Consider the following 16,386-nt stretch of genomic DNA (forward strand, 5'->3'; position numbering starts at 1 on the left):
ACTAAATTTAGGATTGTCGATCTATCTTGCACTGTTCAATTTGATAAGGTAGAATTGGTCACAAGAGGTCAAACTGGAAAAAATGTAACATATGAATAACTTAAAATATTACTAAATTTCATCAAGTTATATGATAAATTGAAATCAAACTATACATAATAATAAAAATACTATTACATTTCTTCCAAATTTTAGCTTTATGAATTTTTCTATTTTTTATTTAAAAATTCAAAAACTTCTGTTCCATTAATAATCAAATTAAAAAGCCCATTTAATGCTTTTGTCTTAACATCAAAACAAGAAAGTCACCCTTATCTTTAAAATATTTGCTGATAAGAAAGCTCATAAAAAATGGATGGAGGCCATGTACAAATAAAAAAATTTCATGTAAAGAAATAACATGTTTAATTTCATTTTAACTGATGTGGCACCCCTTTGAAAATGGCTTCCTGTGCAAGCGCACTGCTTGCACATAGCGTATGCCATCCCTGATGCTGACTAAGAGGATGCAGACTTAGGCAATACCTTGACCAAGGGAATGTAGCACTAAGGTAATGCCTTGACCAGGGAAATGTAGCAGTTAATAACCAGAACAAGGGGATGCATCATGCTGAAAGTTGTAATAAAATAAGTAAAAAAGGTATTGAAAGTGCACCTGTGTACATTATGTCACAAGCCAGGAAATGTACCTCATATCAAGAGTAAAGTCACATAAGCTAATGACAGTGACCAAGTAACTCTGTAAGAAATCCTACTGAAAGGATCTCAAATAATAGTACTTATGAAATTTACTAGATATGCTGGTGCATTATACATGTTGGGACACCATAAATTATTTTCTGAAGATATATTTTGTGTACTGCATGTACTGGGACAAATCATCGCTTTTTGCGTCACAAGCTTTGGGACATCTTTGCAATATTAATATTGATGCTTAGCTGGTAGAATGAATAATAAAGGTATCAATAATTGGATTTAAAGATGAAATCATTCAAAACTTGCATCTCCAAAAAGGCATTTGAACTTAAATTTGCCTATAGAAGATGGTATGCAATGCATTTATCTTTTTATTAAAATATTCATTACATGATAGTAATATCTAAGTTATCTGGATTTTAATAAATTTAATACTGCCTCTGCCAAGTAACTGATTTAAAGAATGCCTTATAACACATGCTAACAAAAATAATATCAAGTGCACGTACAGTGAATGTTTTAAATAATTATCTTTTGGCAAAATACAGTTATATTCTTAACCTGTACATAATAACACATGGATATGTTGCACCGTACACCGTGTCATGCAGGAATTGCTGGCACCTTGAAACAATGTCATATATATATATATATATATATGATTTCATTGGTCCCAATTTTCAGTTTTATAACATGTTGAAACCCTTGAGGAGAACCAAACATAATTCATTTATACATCTTCACATCAACATAAGCGACAGACACTATGAATGTATAGGCTACAACAAAGTATACAATTTCAGACAGTGGATACATTTCGGTTGCACATAAATTGCTTATGAAGAACAAAAGCTAATTATCAATAAGAACTGTACAAGGTTAGTTTCATCCAGCGTGTTATCAAATAGCGTCCTATTTACTAATATTATTGTAAAATGAGGTGCAGGAAGAAACAAATTCAACAATTTGTTTCATGTCTGTAAGTTTTGGGACGTATGATCTAGGTAACAAAAAGTTTAACGATAACTTATGGGGCAGGAAAAAAATCATTTATTTTATCATGTCCCAAGAGATACAGTAAATATATTAATTGTGAAACAACAAGGTGAAACTGTAATTTATCATGTACTGCTGACGATGCATACAATTCCACAACCAAAGTGCTTCAACAGCACCCACCATCTAATACTTATGTGGACCAGTTCATGATAATCAGTGTAACAGATGACCACCACCTACTATCTTAGAAGACCAATTCATAGTAACACTCTACCACTTTAGTGGACCAGATCATGGTAACTATATACAATTTTAGCTGACCAGTTCATATAATCTTTCAACCATCTTAGTGGACCAGTTCATATAATCGATCTACCATCTTGGTGGACCAGTTCATAGTAACCATCAACCATCTTAGTGGACCAGTTCATATAATCCATCAACCATCCTAGTGGACCAGTTCATATAATCAATCAACCATCTAAGTTAGTGGACCAGTTCATGGAAACCATCAACCATCTTAGTGGACCAGCAAGTTCATGGAAACCATCAATCATCTTGGTGGACCAGTTCATGGAAACCATCAATCATCTTAGTGGACCAGTTCATGGTAACCATCAATCATCTTAGTGGAACAGTTCATTGTAACCATCAATCATCTTAGTTGACCAGTTTGTGGTAACCGTCAACCATCTAAGTTAGTGGACCAGTTCATGGTAAACATCAATCATGTTAGTGGAACAGTTCATCGTAATCATCAATCATCTTAGTTGACCAGTTTGTGGTAACCGTCAACCATCTTAGTGGACCAGTTCATATAATCCATCAACCATCTTAGTGGACCAGTTCATGGTAACCATCAACCATCTTTAGTGGACCTTTTCATGGAAACCATCAATCATCTTGGTGAACCAGTTCATGGAAACCATCAACCATCCTAGTGGACCAGTTCATAGTAACCATCAACCATCTTAGTGGACCAGTTCATGGAAACCATCAACCATCTTAGTGAACCAGTTCATTGTAACCATCAACCATCTTAGTGGACCAGTTCATATAATCCATCAACCATCCTAGTGGACTAGTTCATAGTAACCATCAGCCATCTTAGTGGACCAGTTCATAATAACCATCAAGCATCTTAAAGGACCAGTTCATATAATCCATCAAGCATCTTTGTGGACCAGTTCATGGAAACCATAAACCATCCTAGTGGACCAGTTCATATAATCCATCAACCATCTTGGTGCACCAGTTCATATAATCCATCAACCATCTTAGTGGACCAGTTCATATAATCCATCAACCATCTTGGTGCACCAGTTCATATAATCCATCAGCCTTGTTAGTGGACCAGTTCATGGAAACCATCAATCATCTTAGTGGACCAGTTCATGGTAACCATCAACCATATTAGTGGACCTGTTCATAGTAACCATCAACCATCTTAGTGGACCAGTTCATGGAAACCATAAATCATCCTAGTGGACCAGTTCATGGTAACCATCAATCATCTTAGTCGACCAGTATATAGTAACCATCAAAAATCTTAGTGAACCAGTTCATATAATCCATCAACCATGTTAGTGGACTAGTTCATGGAAACCATCAATCATCTTAGTGGACCAGTTCATGGAAACCATCAATCATCTTAGTAGACCAGTTCATGGAAACCATCAACCACCTTAGTGGACCAGTTCATGGAAACCATCAATCATCTTAGTGGACCAGTTCATAGTAACTATCAATCATCTTAGTGGACCAGTTCATGGAAACCATCAACCATCTTAGTGGACCAGTTCATGGAAACCATCAAACATCTTAATGGACCAGTTCCTGATAGCCATCAACCATCTTATTGGACTAGTTAGTGGTAACCAGAGTATAAGATGGTCATCCAAGCTGAGAAAATATGAGTTATTTCATTCAGAAATAATGTGTGAATTCGTTAATACTGCAAAAAAGAACATAACAAAAGAATTAATATCACAGTAAAAATTAACTGACCCTAATTTGAATTTCAATGTGGAATGATGTGAGAATGTGAAAATGTTATTGTTGTGACTCTAAGTGAACCAATTAACTTACTGAATACTGTAGGTTTTACCTAGAAAGGAAGAAAGGCTGCAAATATTAATCAAGCATTTCAAATATAACTCTTAAACTTCAATTACTAAGACAGGACTAGCTTCTGTTCTTACAAGTAAAAGATATTCCAGCAACAGAGTAAATGTCAAGGTTACAGCAACAACAAACCTTTGTGACAAACAAAGTTGTGGCAGTGAACACAGAAGGATAGAAGAAATTAGAAACAATTTAAAAATATATTTAAGTTGCAGAGTGAAGTGCCTGACAATTCTTGACGTGGATGGATGGTATAATAAACAAAAATTCTTTATCAGAATGCATTCCATTCCAGGCTTGAACCCACTATATCTTATGATATCTGAAAATATGACAAATAACAAGTCAGTGTTATAATCTTCCCTGGAAAAAGGAACTGTTGTGCCTTAGTCATTAGCATGCCAGATTTGCAACAGAAAGAGTGTGGGTACAAATCCTACCACTTGGTCAATTTGGATTGACAACCATGGTGTGTTAGACATGCATCAGAAATGATGTGGGTACAAATCCTACCACTTGGTCAATTTGGACTGACAACCATGGTGTGTTAGACATGCATCAGAAATGATGTGGGTACAAATCCTACCACTTGGTCAATTTGGATTGACAACCATGGTGTGTTAGACATGCATCAGAAATGATGTGGGTACAAATCCTACCACTGGGTCCATTTTGGTACAAGTCACTTCTAATCCCAATTCCATTGCTAGTAATAAACATACAAGTGTTACCACATCATAAACAGCAAACCAAACCACTGTAGATAAACTAGGCAACCAAGGATCAGATCTATAGTCAAATGAACTTAAATTGGTGTTTGTTTGTAACAGTTTATTGGCCACTTGGCATAAATGGTTGCTCTCATTCACCCTTCTCATGGAATTAATAGTCACATGCAGGAAAGGTGTTTCTTAACTGAACAGCTGCTTCTTATTGTTTTAAGAAGTGAAATGTGCATATAAATCATGACTGATATGAATACATGTGTTACAATGCTTACCCTCCCCATGCTGAAGCAATTCTGTTGTGGGTTATTTTTTAAATGGCCAGTCTCTAATTTTGTACTCAAGTAAGTCATTAGTGTAACTTTCAAGTGGAGAATCTCTCAGTGCCTGATGTAAAATCCCCATTTTTATACACACATCCTGCCCAATTTGGTTGTAATGATGACTGCCAAATATACTGATCACAAAAATTAAAAAGAAAACTAATTTTTACTCTTGCTTTTCTTTAATAAAATGTGATGGATTCCAATTTTTGTCAGAGTTTACTACATAATAATATTTTTGGTATCAAGATCATGGTAACTACTTTTATATTTTATTGGAAGGAAAAAAGAAACACTAAGTCATTATAACATTATGGCAAAATCTGCATAAATCCAAACACATTTTATCAGAAATAATAGTTATAATGTACATACACATCTTCAATACTTGTCCATCCATGTTGGACATTCAAATGCTAACAGATATTTAATGAGGAGGTTAATTTTATTTAATCCAGGAACTTATAAAGGACCAACATTACTGTCACTAAAGGTATTCTGTTGGTTCAAACATTTCAAGGTATGCCAGAATTTACAATCCAACATTACTGTCACTAAAGTTATTTTGTTGGTTCAAATATTTCAAGGAATGCCAGAATTTACAATCCAACATTACTGTCACTAAAGGTATTCTGTTGGTTCAAACATTTCAAGGTATGCCAGAATTTACAATCCAACATTACTGTCACTAAAGTTATTTTGTTGGTTCAAATATTTCAAGGTATGCCAGAATTTACAATACAACATTACTGTCACTAAAGGTATTCTGTTGGTTCAAACATTTCAAGGTATGCCAGAATTTACAATACAACATTACTGTCACTAAAGGTATTCTGTTGGTTCAAACATTTCAAGGTATGCCAGAATTTACAGTCCAACATTACTGTCACTAAAGTTATTTTGTTGGTTCAAATATTTCAAGGTATGCCAGAATTTACAATCCAACATTACTGTCACTAAAGGTATTCTGTTGGTTCAAACATTTCAAGGTATGCCAGAATTTACAATACAACATTACTGTCACTAAAGGTATTCTGTTGGTTCAAACATTTCTAGGTATGCCACAATTTTCAATACAGAACTGATAGCAAACATTTTTGTACATCTGATAGTAAATACATTATGAGAAGAGTGTTGCAACTTAAAAGTTATTGTAAGTCTTTGAACAAGGATAACCTGTCAATCAAATGGTTTGCAGTTCAATATTTGCCTAGATTTGTTGCTGTGGGTTTAGATACATTTTTTAGCATATGATTAGCTATACATGATGGCCAGTATATGTGGTGGAGTAAGAACTCGTGAAAAACCCCAGAAACAACCACTGGCCCACAGGAAACTACTGGCAAGCTTTTTTATATATACCTATAATGATGGGTGTTACAGGTTTGTTACTTCTGAGATACCCATCTTGAAATGTAATGTACAGGCTGTTAAGCTAGGTGCCCCTCCATACCATATATATATATATATATAGAGAGAGAGAGAGAGAGAGAGAGAGAGAGAGAGAGAGACACACACACACAGAGGAACATCATTAATCTGGACTCAATTTATCCGGAAACCTCACTATCTGGAAATAATTCAATGTGAACGAAATTCCTAAATGTCAGTTTGCTCCATTAATCAAGAAATCCATGTTCTGGATCCATGAATCAAAATCGGGGACCAAAGTGTAAAATTGCTATAAAACTTGTCTTGATAATTCGGAAATAATCTGTCCACAAATTTGAAAATTTGAAAAATCATATATGTTAATAAAGTCAGTCGAATAACACAGACTCACCTACAGCAGCAGAGAGACTGAGCCCACCAACTATTCGTTCCAACAGAACCTTCTATCGAGAACACTCTTGATAGAGGGTCTTATTTCACAAAATAAACTCTCTATTCAGAAAACTATGATAAATAAACCTTCTCTGCTGACTAGAAGAGTTATTTCATGAAAAATAACTAACTATAAAAATACTTCTTGACTCCGGGGTCTACTAGACAAAACACTTGGTGGCTCAGTCTCTCTGCTGCTAAAAATGTAAATATTTTTAATCCTTCAGGATTTCTAACTAAAAATTGTATCCAACCCAACTCAATACCGTGTCCGAGGATCATGTAAATTTATTGTTACAAATCCGTGTGGTTTTGCCTGAGCACGACTAAAGAAATTTCTGAATTTATTTATGTCCATGTCACCGCTGCACCAAGTCCGATGAATATTTTGTAACCTGTGTGCGTCAATGCCGTTAAATATCGCGAGAACGTTACAGTTATCTCTGATCACTTTCGGAATTTGTGTATATCGCTGAGTTACATAAATCACATCAACGTTTTTGTGCCTACCGCATGAGAATATCCTGGCAGAGTTTGATTGTTTGTCCAGCATGATATCATCGTACACAACTAAATTATTAATACTCCCATCAATATCATCGATACTCGGTGCTTCATCAATATCAGTTATAAAATCAACAACATCTTCTTCACTTATCGATTTTGCACTTTCGTTAAAATCTTTTAACACCTGATAACACCGCTGATCGTCCACTGATGGGGCTATCAAATATAATTTATTCCACTTCATCCACTTCATTATTAAATTAAGTAACAACTGCGTCTTACCCGACCCAGATGGGCCTATAATAATCATTTGAATTGAATTTGGTAGCACTGAGTTATGTTTGATTGGCTCTCGTCGCTTTGACGCAGAAAACTCAGTGATCTCCATTAGATATATCATAAAATAAATATGAATTTATATTGTGTGAAATGCCGAGCACATACCCCAACTGCGGATATGACAACAATTACAACAAAAAATAATCGACAAGCACTTACAGGCAAGTGTGAACGATGCGGTATAAAAAAGTTTAGATTTATTAAAAAAAAGAGCGAGGTGGTGATATCGCAGCCAAGTTAGCCAAGTTACCAGGGGGTCAGTGGGCTAAATACCCAGGAGAAAAACATCTTCCAGGATATAATTACTGTGGTCCAGGAACCCTACTTGATATCAGACTTGATGCTCAGGATCAGCCCAATCCAGGTGAGTATCCGATAAATGCTATTGATAAGGCGTGTCATGCGCATGATGTAGCTTACCGAAGCAAGGATTTACAACAGCGCCATCTCGCGGACATGAAATTAATTCATTCGTTAAATGCCATCCCTGATAAATCTTTCAAAGAAAAGTTAGCATCCTGGTTAATAAAAACTGCAATGAAATCTAAGCTTGTATTAGGCGCTGGTAATTAATTATAATGGAGTCGATTTATTATTCCCCAAGAGGATATTGGAGAGGTAGCGCAGCAATTAGTAAACTTGCCAGTGCAGCAAAAGTTACAAAAGTTGCTGCTAAAAATTGGTTATCCCAACAGGCAATATGGCAATTTATCTACCGTGCCCTAAATAAATTCACTTAGCGCATTTCGATGTTAGTGTGCCAAATGAAGTTCATCAGGCTGATATATTATTTCTGCCACATGATACTATCCGAAGACGTACATATAGGTACGCGTTAACTGTAGTTGATGTTGCAAGTAGATACAAAGATGCTGAACCGTTAACGACTAAAACAGCATCTGAAGTTGCTTCTGCGTTTGAAAGAATTTATCAACGTGGTCTACGTTGGCCAAATCTATTACAAGTTGATCCTGGCAAAGAATTTCAAGGTGCAGTATCATCGTTGATGAAGCAACAAAACGTCACCATCAGACGAGGACATACTGAAATTCATCGCGATCAGGCAATTGTTGAGCGATTCAATCGAACACTTGCTGAGCGGTTATTTGGGTATCAATACGCGAAGGAATTTATACAGGATACGAGATCTCGCGAATGGGTTGCAAGATTACCAAGCATGATAGCTGCACTAAATGGCGAGATCACACGAACAACCAACATGAAACCTGCCATCGCAATCACAAAAAAAACATATACCCGTACGACGTGATTCTTCAGGTTGGATTCAACTGCTCCTCTGCGTGGATTCACATGTGAGCAACTACAGGTAATTCCCGAGGACACACAATTACCGCCAAAATCACTTCAGTGATTTCGATCACTTAACTAGCGCCAAGGGTGCCAGCACCCCGACGTCGATTACACTCAAGACATGTCAACATGATATTATCACGTGTATGACCGCGATTGTTATCTTTTCTGTCTACGGTAAATTGTCTTGGATTTTTATTCGAATACTACCATAGCATTATACAATTGCAGCTCGCGCAGTGATTATTCTGCTGTTGTTTCAGCGCTCTGATAAATTCAACATCAAGATCAAAATCGCGGTTATTTTTTTTGCCACTCTGTTTGTAACTGGCGAGTTTTTTTCTTATTACATCACCATCAGTGATGCTGTTGTTTTCAGTATTAATTTTATCAGCGTTTGAATCTTCCAAGACAATTCTTCGCAGTTGAGATATTCTTCTGACTCTGGACACCACCAGGTAGACTAAGTTTGACCATTCGATTCGATCATCAACAATCCAGACAGTTGTATCTGAAATAGTCAGTCCTTGAGATGAATGAATGGTCATTGCGTATCCTAGCATCCACGGGGATTTATTCATTTTTAGTGCATCTTTGACAGTATTAATATCAACTAACACAATATCATTCAGTACTAAATTCTGTTTCTCTGTTTTTCCTGGTATATCAACATCTATAGTTTGTAACCGCGTATCAGCTGGTCTATAACATAACGGCACTGGCAACATTGGAAACTTTTCTTGTTGTAATTGAAATAGCTGCTGTTGAAGAGTGTCTCTGACTATCTTTCTACTTGCCACTATCAAATCGTCTGGTTTCCACATGCGTAAAAAGTCGCTCATCGAAGTTTCAGGAATCATCTCGCGCATGATTTCACACTGAATTTTATTCGGTTGTAATCTGATTAATTTTTTAAATTCTTTCAACATTGCATCAAGTGCTCTATGATCATCAGACACTTCTTCGTAATAATCAACAAAATCTTTTAACCAATCATGCGAAGATGCGCCGACAAACGGAGGTGGTTGACCGTGATCGCCGCACATAACGACTGCAGTATTTTTCGTTAACAGCCAATCAAGAAATGTTTTTAACATTTCCAGCGGCACCGTACATATCTCATCCCAAATTATTTTCTCGGGAATATATTTTGTTCCCATTCGATCTGACGTCCACACACCGCTGCTGTATTTGAAAAAGCTGTGATAAGTGCAAGAATTGACTCCTCGCTGTTTCATCTCCCTGGCAAGCCTGTGTGTAGGTGTTAGCACAATCATATCCAATTTTCCAAATAATTCAATCGCTCGAGTTGTTTTACCAGACCCACCCGGCCCGGTCAAATAAACGGTTTTGTGTCTAGTGATTGGATTATACACAGCTGGCAACAACGAAGTTGTCGAAGATATTTCTGACATTTCTGATTTACAGTAATCATCCTTAATTGCAACATCGGCGGATTCACAATATTCGTGTAACATCTCCGCTTTTATTCTCCACGAACTCCATGATTCATCGTAAAAGTCTTCGACTTTCCTTGTAAAACGAGCCAGTAATTCTGAATATTTTTTATCGACATAAAATGAATCCGTTGCAACTCTAACTGTGGTGTCAGGAAATCGATTTATCATTGATAGCAAATTTATAGAAACATAATCCAGCATTGAAGATCTTAGATGTGTGTACTGAGGCGATTCTCCGTCGATATAACTTACAATTGTGCCCAACTTTTTCCCGTCGGACAAGAACACATCCTTCCGATTACAAAATATATTTCTCGCAACAGCGTCAGCAATTATAAAATCCAATTCAGCATCATCGATAATCAACCGCGAGTGATGCATTTTATGATCAAATGCTGCACCCTGAGTAAATTTACCAATTATTCTTCGTCCAAGATCTTTTGCTGCTTTTTCACTATTGCTGAGTTTGATCTTGAGAACTTTAGGAGCCTCACTGACAATGACATCCATCAGGGTATTTGGACTCTCGTGCATACTCGCCGATAACTTCATCTACACTGACACGCTCCGGTGTTGGCAACCAAACTGAGGTCTGCGGTTGATATGATATGATTGCTTCACTGACAGTCAACGATACCAGTATTCGGCTGTCAAGCATATATCGCAATAACACTATTGGTACCCAGCGCTTCTCTGAGAAGTGTCTGCCAAACCAAACATAACAGCACGGATGAAGCCCTTTAGCAAATTCAAACGAAGTCACACGAGCAAATCCTGTCAAATCAAAATCGGGTAAAACGCCGTTTATAGCAACTCGTGTCATCGAGTTCATGGGATGTCCAAATCTCTTAAAGTATTCGCTGCACTCGCCGTTCCAGAGAAAGCTTCCTGGGTAGCAAGCAATCATATCCACGGAAATCATATCCCAGTAGTCATACCGGGTATTCCACAGCCCGCCATGCCCATACTCGACACAACTTAATTGTATATCCGAAAGAAACTGACTTCGGGTTGGTCTCCACGAATTTCTTTCTCTGGCGGCGTGAGCGGCAACACTTGGAACTGTAAAACAATTAACCAATAACTGCTCAATGTTTTCTTTCGCATATTTCTTTGCGAGATTTTCATTTGTTGTTGCAATGACTCCGTCCGGTATAATTCCCCGTTGGGTTTTACAAATTGATCATACTCGGAATCTTCGGAACTCTTAAATAACCACACTGACACAGGGTCGGTTTTACTCAACGTGTAAATAGCATCAAATATATTTCTGGAATAAAGTTTGACAGCACGATCTCGTGGAAATATTGTAACTGCATCAGTCCAGGCATGAGAGTTATGATCAATAATTTCAATCGGTGATCCTGACTTTTTATAATGTTTGGAATTATATAATATTTCCCCGGTTAGTGTTTTTACTGTTATTGAAAATTTTAATTTACTTGATAGCACAGCAACATCATTTATTGTTGCCCCAGTATCCTTAACCGATTCAGCCCATGCTGTTATTTTTTCACGTCGCAGATCGGTTAAACCGTTTCCTCGTTTTGCGTTTTTAAAATGTTCCATTACTCGCTCGGCTACACAATTCAGTGTAGTCATTGATGACATTCTCATCGGGGCGAGTTTATCAATTTTTGTTTTTTTACCAGATAGATTCCATAAACGACTGCGGTTACAGGATACGCTCGAGCGTAATATGGTTTATCAATCCCGGTCAGCATTCCTGGTTTGGAATCTTTACTTAGCAGAATGGTCTTTCCGTTAGTAAGAACAGGGTCGAGTTTGTCACGGATAATCCATTCATCGTCTTCAACGTTGACGATAAACTTTATTCTGAAAAAATATTTCTTGTTGTGTTCATCGCATTGATGAATATCAAATAGATAATCAATAATTGTTTTTGCTCGGGCATCAGTCATTGTAGCATTGATGACTTCGTCAGTGTCGCGGATAATTTTAAATGATGACCATACATGAGAAGCGCCGTCGTCGCGGAATTCTTTTTTGCCCTCGTTGATAATATTAAACAGATCAATTAGATTCCGCCGTCATGAGTCTCTGTTTAGCCTGTCAAGATCGAATCTCCCAGCACCAAATAAACCCTTCATATTATATTTAAGACAAATATTTAAATAAGAAATATATATATATATATATATATATATATATATATATATATATATATATATAAATGAATAACTGCAAGTGGTTAAAAGTTGGATCTGTAACAGTCTGTGGTAAGCCCTGCAGGAAGGAATTCTGCGGTGAACATATACAAAGTATCAAACGAGGAAGCACAGGACCTATTCCCTGCCTGCGATGTGGCATTGGTGTCAGGGGTAAAACACAATTATGTGCGGGATGCGGGGGGAAACGATACCGGGAAATCAAGCGATATTACAATAAAAAAAATAATGGAGACGCGCTAAAATCTGAGAGTGATTATATAACAAAGTTTTCAGACAAATTATAAATTAGACAAATACATTATTATATAAATGAATCAAGAATTTGTCTCACATCCAACCATTAAAAATTATGAAGCATCACGTGAGGGAATAGTTAGAAATAGCAGGTTGAAAAAACCAGTTGGTGTTATTAATAATTCTGGTTATCTAAGATTTAGGGCTGGGGGTAAAAACTATTATAATCACAGGGTCGTGTTTGAGTGTTTCTTTGGAGAGATCAAAAACGGTCTTGTAATTGATCACATTGATAGACAGAAACTTAATAATAACTTATCTAATTTAAAAAGCTGTGACACAGAGTGAAAATTGCAGAGCTGGTAATACTGGTCATGGTATTAAGATGGCCAGGAGAGTTATATCTATAAATTTAGATACAAATGAAGAAATAATATTTCAATTGATATATGCAGCTGGCAAGTATTTTGATATTTGTACACCCTCAGTACGAAAAGTCGCAGAAAATATAACCAAATCAGCTCTGGCAAAAACATATAATAATCAGAAGATTATATTTTCTTATGTAGATAACTCTGCAGTGACTGTGAAAATCGAAGGATTTTTGAAGTCAATGATACAATTATTTCCCCCTTGTCACCTTGACAGGTACGAGCAGACGATTTTCTGCACAAGGAAGTAAATAACTTCCCTTTATTTCCCCTTGATTTTATCAAGGTGACAGCGCAAGAATGATTTTATCCCTGACTTTGTCAGGGACAAACGCGTATTTATCTTTTTTTTACAGACAATATCACTATTTTATTACACTTGTTCGGGTTTATGGTTCATCTATATTTTTCACACGATCATATTTAAGAAAAAATGTTTTAAACAAATCACGCTGAGCTATTTCTGAACTTCCAGGTATCAGTCGGTTTATATACAGTATCGTCCTAATACTATACGGGGTTTCGAAACCCAACGAAGTTGCACAACTTTCTCAGTTATCGCCCCGTTCAGGGGTTGTCTTTTACCACCCAACGGGATTGATTTCGGGGTGGGGGTGCAACTTCGTTGGACGTAGAAGATAACCCCGCATCTGTCTGTGTTGTCTACATGTTTGTACCGTCCTAGGATAAGTTAGAATTAAGTTATATGTTTGTACCGTCCTAGGATAAGTTTATATATGCAATTGTAAATATTGTGAATACAACTGCTGTAAATATGCTTCTACTGTAAATATTGTAAATACAACTGCTGTAAATATGCTTCTACTGTAAATATTGTAAATACTATGTGTTTGTGCCGTCTTAAGATAAGTTAGAATTAAGTTATATGTTTGTACCATCCCTAAGTTAGAATTAAGTACTAGGATAAGTTACATGTTATGTGTTGTCCCTATATGAACCTTGCTAGGATATCAAATGGTAAGTTAGGAGGTTCACAAATGGGGAATGTCTCGTCGTTCGCAAACACACCTTCTGGGCTTTCTAGACTGTTATTTGGCAGTTTAGGAGCTAATTCGGGGTAGTGTTTCCGCTCCTGAGTTTGGTAGCCTATCATATGATAAGCTAGAAGCTCAAAGGAGGTGTGATGTTTTTTTATTTTAAATATATAAAAATATATATAAATATGAATCACGAAAATATCAATAATGTGATTGATGATATTAAAAAATTAGAAAAACAAGGATTTAATATATTACTAAATCCTGAAACAATACTGTCTGATTTTGAATCGTTATATGAAGCTAAATGTGCAGGGCGTTATATTCTTCCTGCTCAATATTGATTCAAAATAATTTGTATAAATCCCTGGCCAGCGTAGCGGAGGCACAAATAAATGAATTTGTTCCACTGTCTCGTGCAATCGAAAAGATCAGGCTGGCACTGGCAGCTGAGTATGAAACTAAAAAGATAATAAATAATCGAGTCCGAAAATTGAAACATTGTATGTCCGCTGACGAAGTCATCGCAGACTTTGTCACTGACGAGGAAGTAAATACCTCACCTTGATTTCGTCAACGACGAAGTCAAATACCTTGATAAAATCAAGGAAGTGAAATCGAAAGTAAAAAAATATTACTTTTTTTTACTGCGTAAATTATGCAATTGTCCGATTTCACTGATTGCTACTAGCAAATACCCTATCAGGATCAGTGAAATGGTCAGTGTTAAAAAAAAATATATATAATAAAATTATGCAATTGTCCGATTTCGTTGGTTTTCGTAGCAAAATACCCTATCAGGATTAGCAACTTGGACAATTTCGTTGGTTTTTACTAGCAATTGCCCTGTCAAAACCACTGATATGGACAATTTCGTTGGTTTTTACTAGCAAATACCCTATTACGTTGAGTACTTTGGACTGTTTTGTTGATTTTTACTAGCAATTACCCTATTACGTTGAGTACTTCAGACTGTTTTGTTGATTTTTACTAGCAAATACCTTATTACGTTGAGTATTTTGGTCTGTTGCAGAAAAATTACTATGAAAAATAAAATCCCGCAGTGAAATAATTATTATATGAAATTTATACAAACTGCATGATTTCATTGGTTTTCATAGCAAAATACCCTATCAAAATCAGCAACTAGGACAATTTCGTTGGTTTTCATAGCAAAATACCCTATCAAAATCAGCAACTTGGACAATTTTGTTGGTTTTCATAGCAAAATACCCTATCAAAATCAGTGAAATTGTCAGTGTTGTAAAAAATATATATAAAGTAAAAATTCTTTAGAATTTTCAAATATTTTTACTGCACAAAAAAATAAAATTATCGTGAAATCGTCCGATTTCTGTGCCATCATCGTCGTCACTGTCACTAACAATAAAATCACTGTCAGAGACATCTTCATCACTAACAATAAAATCACTGTCAGTGGAAACACTTTGTGTTTCACTGTCACTAACAATAAAATCACTGTCAGAGACATCATCATCATCATCGTACTTCCGGAAATTCGAAGATTTTTTGGACATTATTATGATATGATATTATTAATTGGAAGTCTACGATTTGAAAATCCTCTAGGACTTGAAAATCGTTTCACGATTTCACCAGCAAATTAATACTAATAGTTTCATTTCTCAGGTCCAAAAGTCTACCCTGTTGGTCAGTGACTTTAAAATTCATCCTTGTCAGCGTTGGATTCAAACACTGCAGAAATACTGGATTGATTGGCTCTTGTACAATCAAAAACCCAGGTGGTTCTTTAGGAGTAAATGAATACAATATAAACCCTTGCTGGGCTTGATTTGATACTGTTGTGTCTATGTTGTAACTGACATCGATTACGTCACACACAAGACTGACCGCGACGACATCAGTGATATTTACGATTCCCGGAGAAATATGCCGGCCATCGCCCGCTGTGGAATTGTCATGTCTGAGGATATTTGGCGGTGGTAGTATTCGCTTGTGCTGTTCAAGTATGTCATCGAAGTATTCATCGATGATATCAGTGACGTATTTTCTCAAGATGACCGGGGAAACATATCCTGGTAATTTATAATTCGGTAGTTCAGCTTCTTTCATCTATTACTTATCCAAAAATTGTTGTTTATCGCGGGATCTACTGTTAATTACTGCCTGAATTACTTGCTGGTTAATATATTCCATATCTGCGGCAAGTTGATTTAATATCTCAATTTGTTTAATAATTTC

The 16,386-nt window shown here is 36.2% G+C and overlaps 1 long non-coding RNA gene across 1 annotated transcript in view; it reads right to left on the minus strand.

The window, feature by feature from the left end:
• Positions 1 to 4,043: 4,043 nt before the first annotated feature.
• Positions 4,044 to 16,386, minus strand: part of LOC149770915 (uncharacterized) — a 31,350-nt gene continuing 19,007 nt past the window's right edge. Inside the window, exon 4 of the long non-coding RNA XR_016418432.1 lies at positions 4,044 to 4,141. This is a non-coding gene — a long non-coding RNA (uncharacterized LOC149770915). The remainder of the gene's footprint in view (positions 4,142 to 16,386) is intronic.

Source organism: Sinohyriopsis cumingii, unplaced genomic scaffold, assembly GCF_028554795.1.
Source record: "Sinohyriopsis cumingii isolate HCF-2022 unplaced genomic scaffold, ASM2855479v2 utg002217l, whole genome shotgun sequence".
In the NCBI taxonomy this organism is placed as follows: domain Eukaryota; kingdom Metazoa; phylum Mollusca; class Bivalvia; order Unionida; family Unionidae; genus Sinohyriopsis; species Sinohyriopsis cumingii.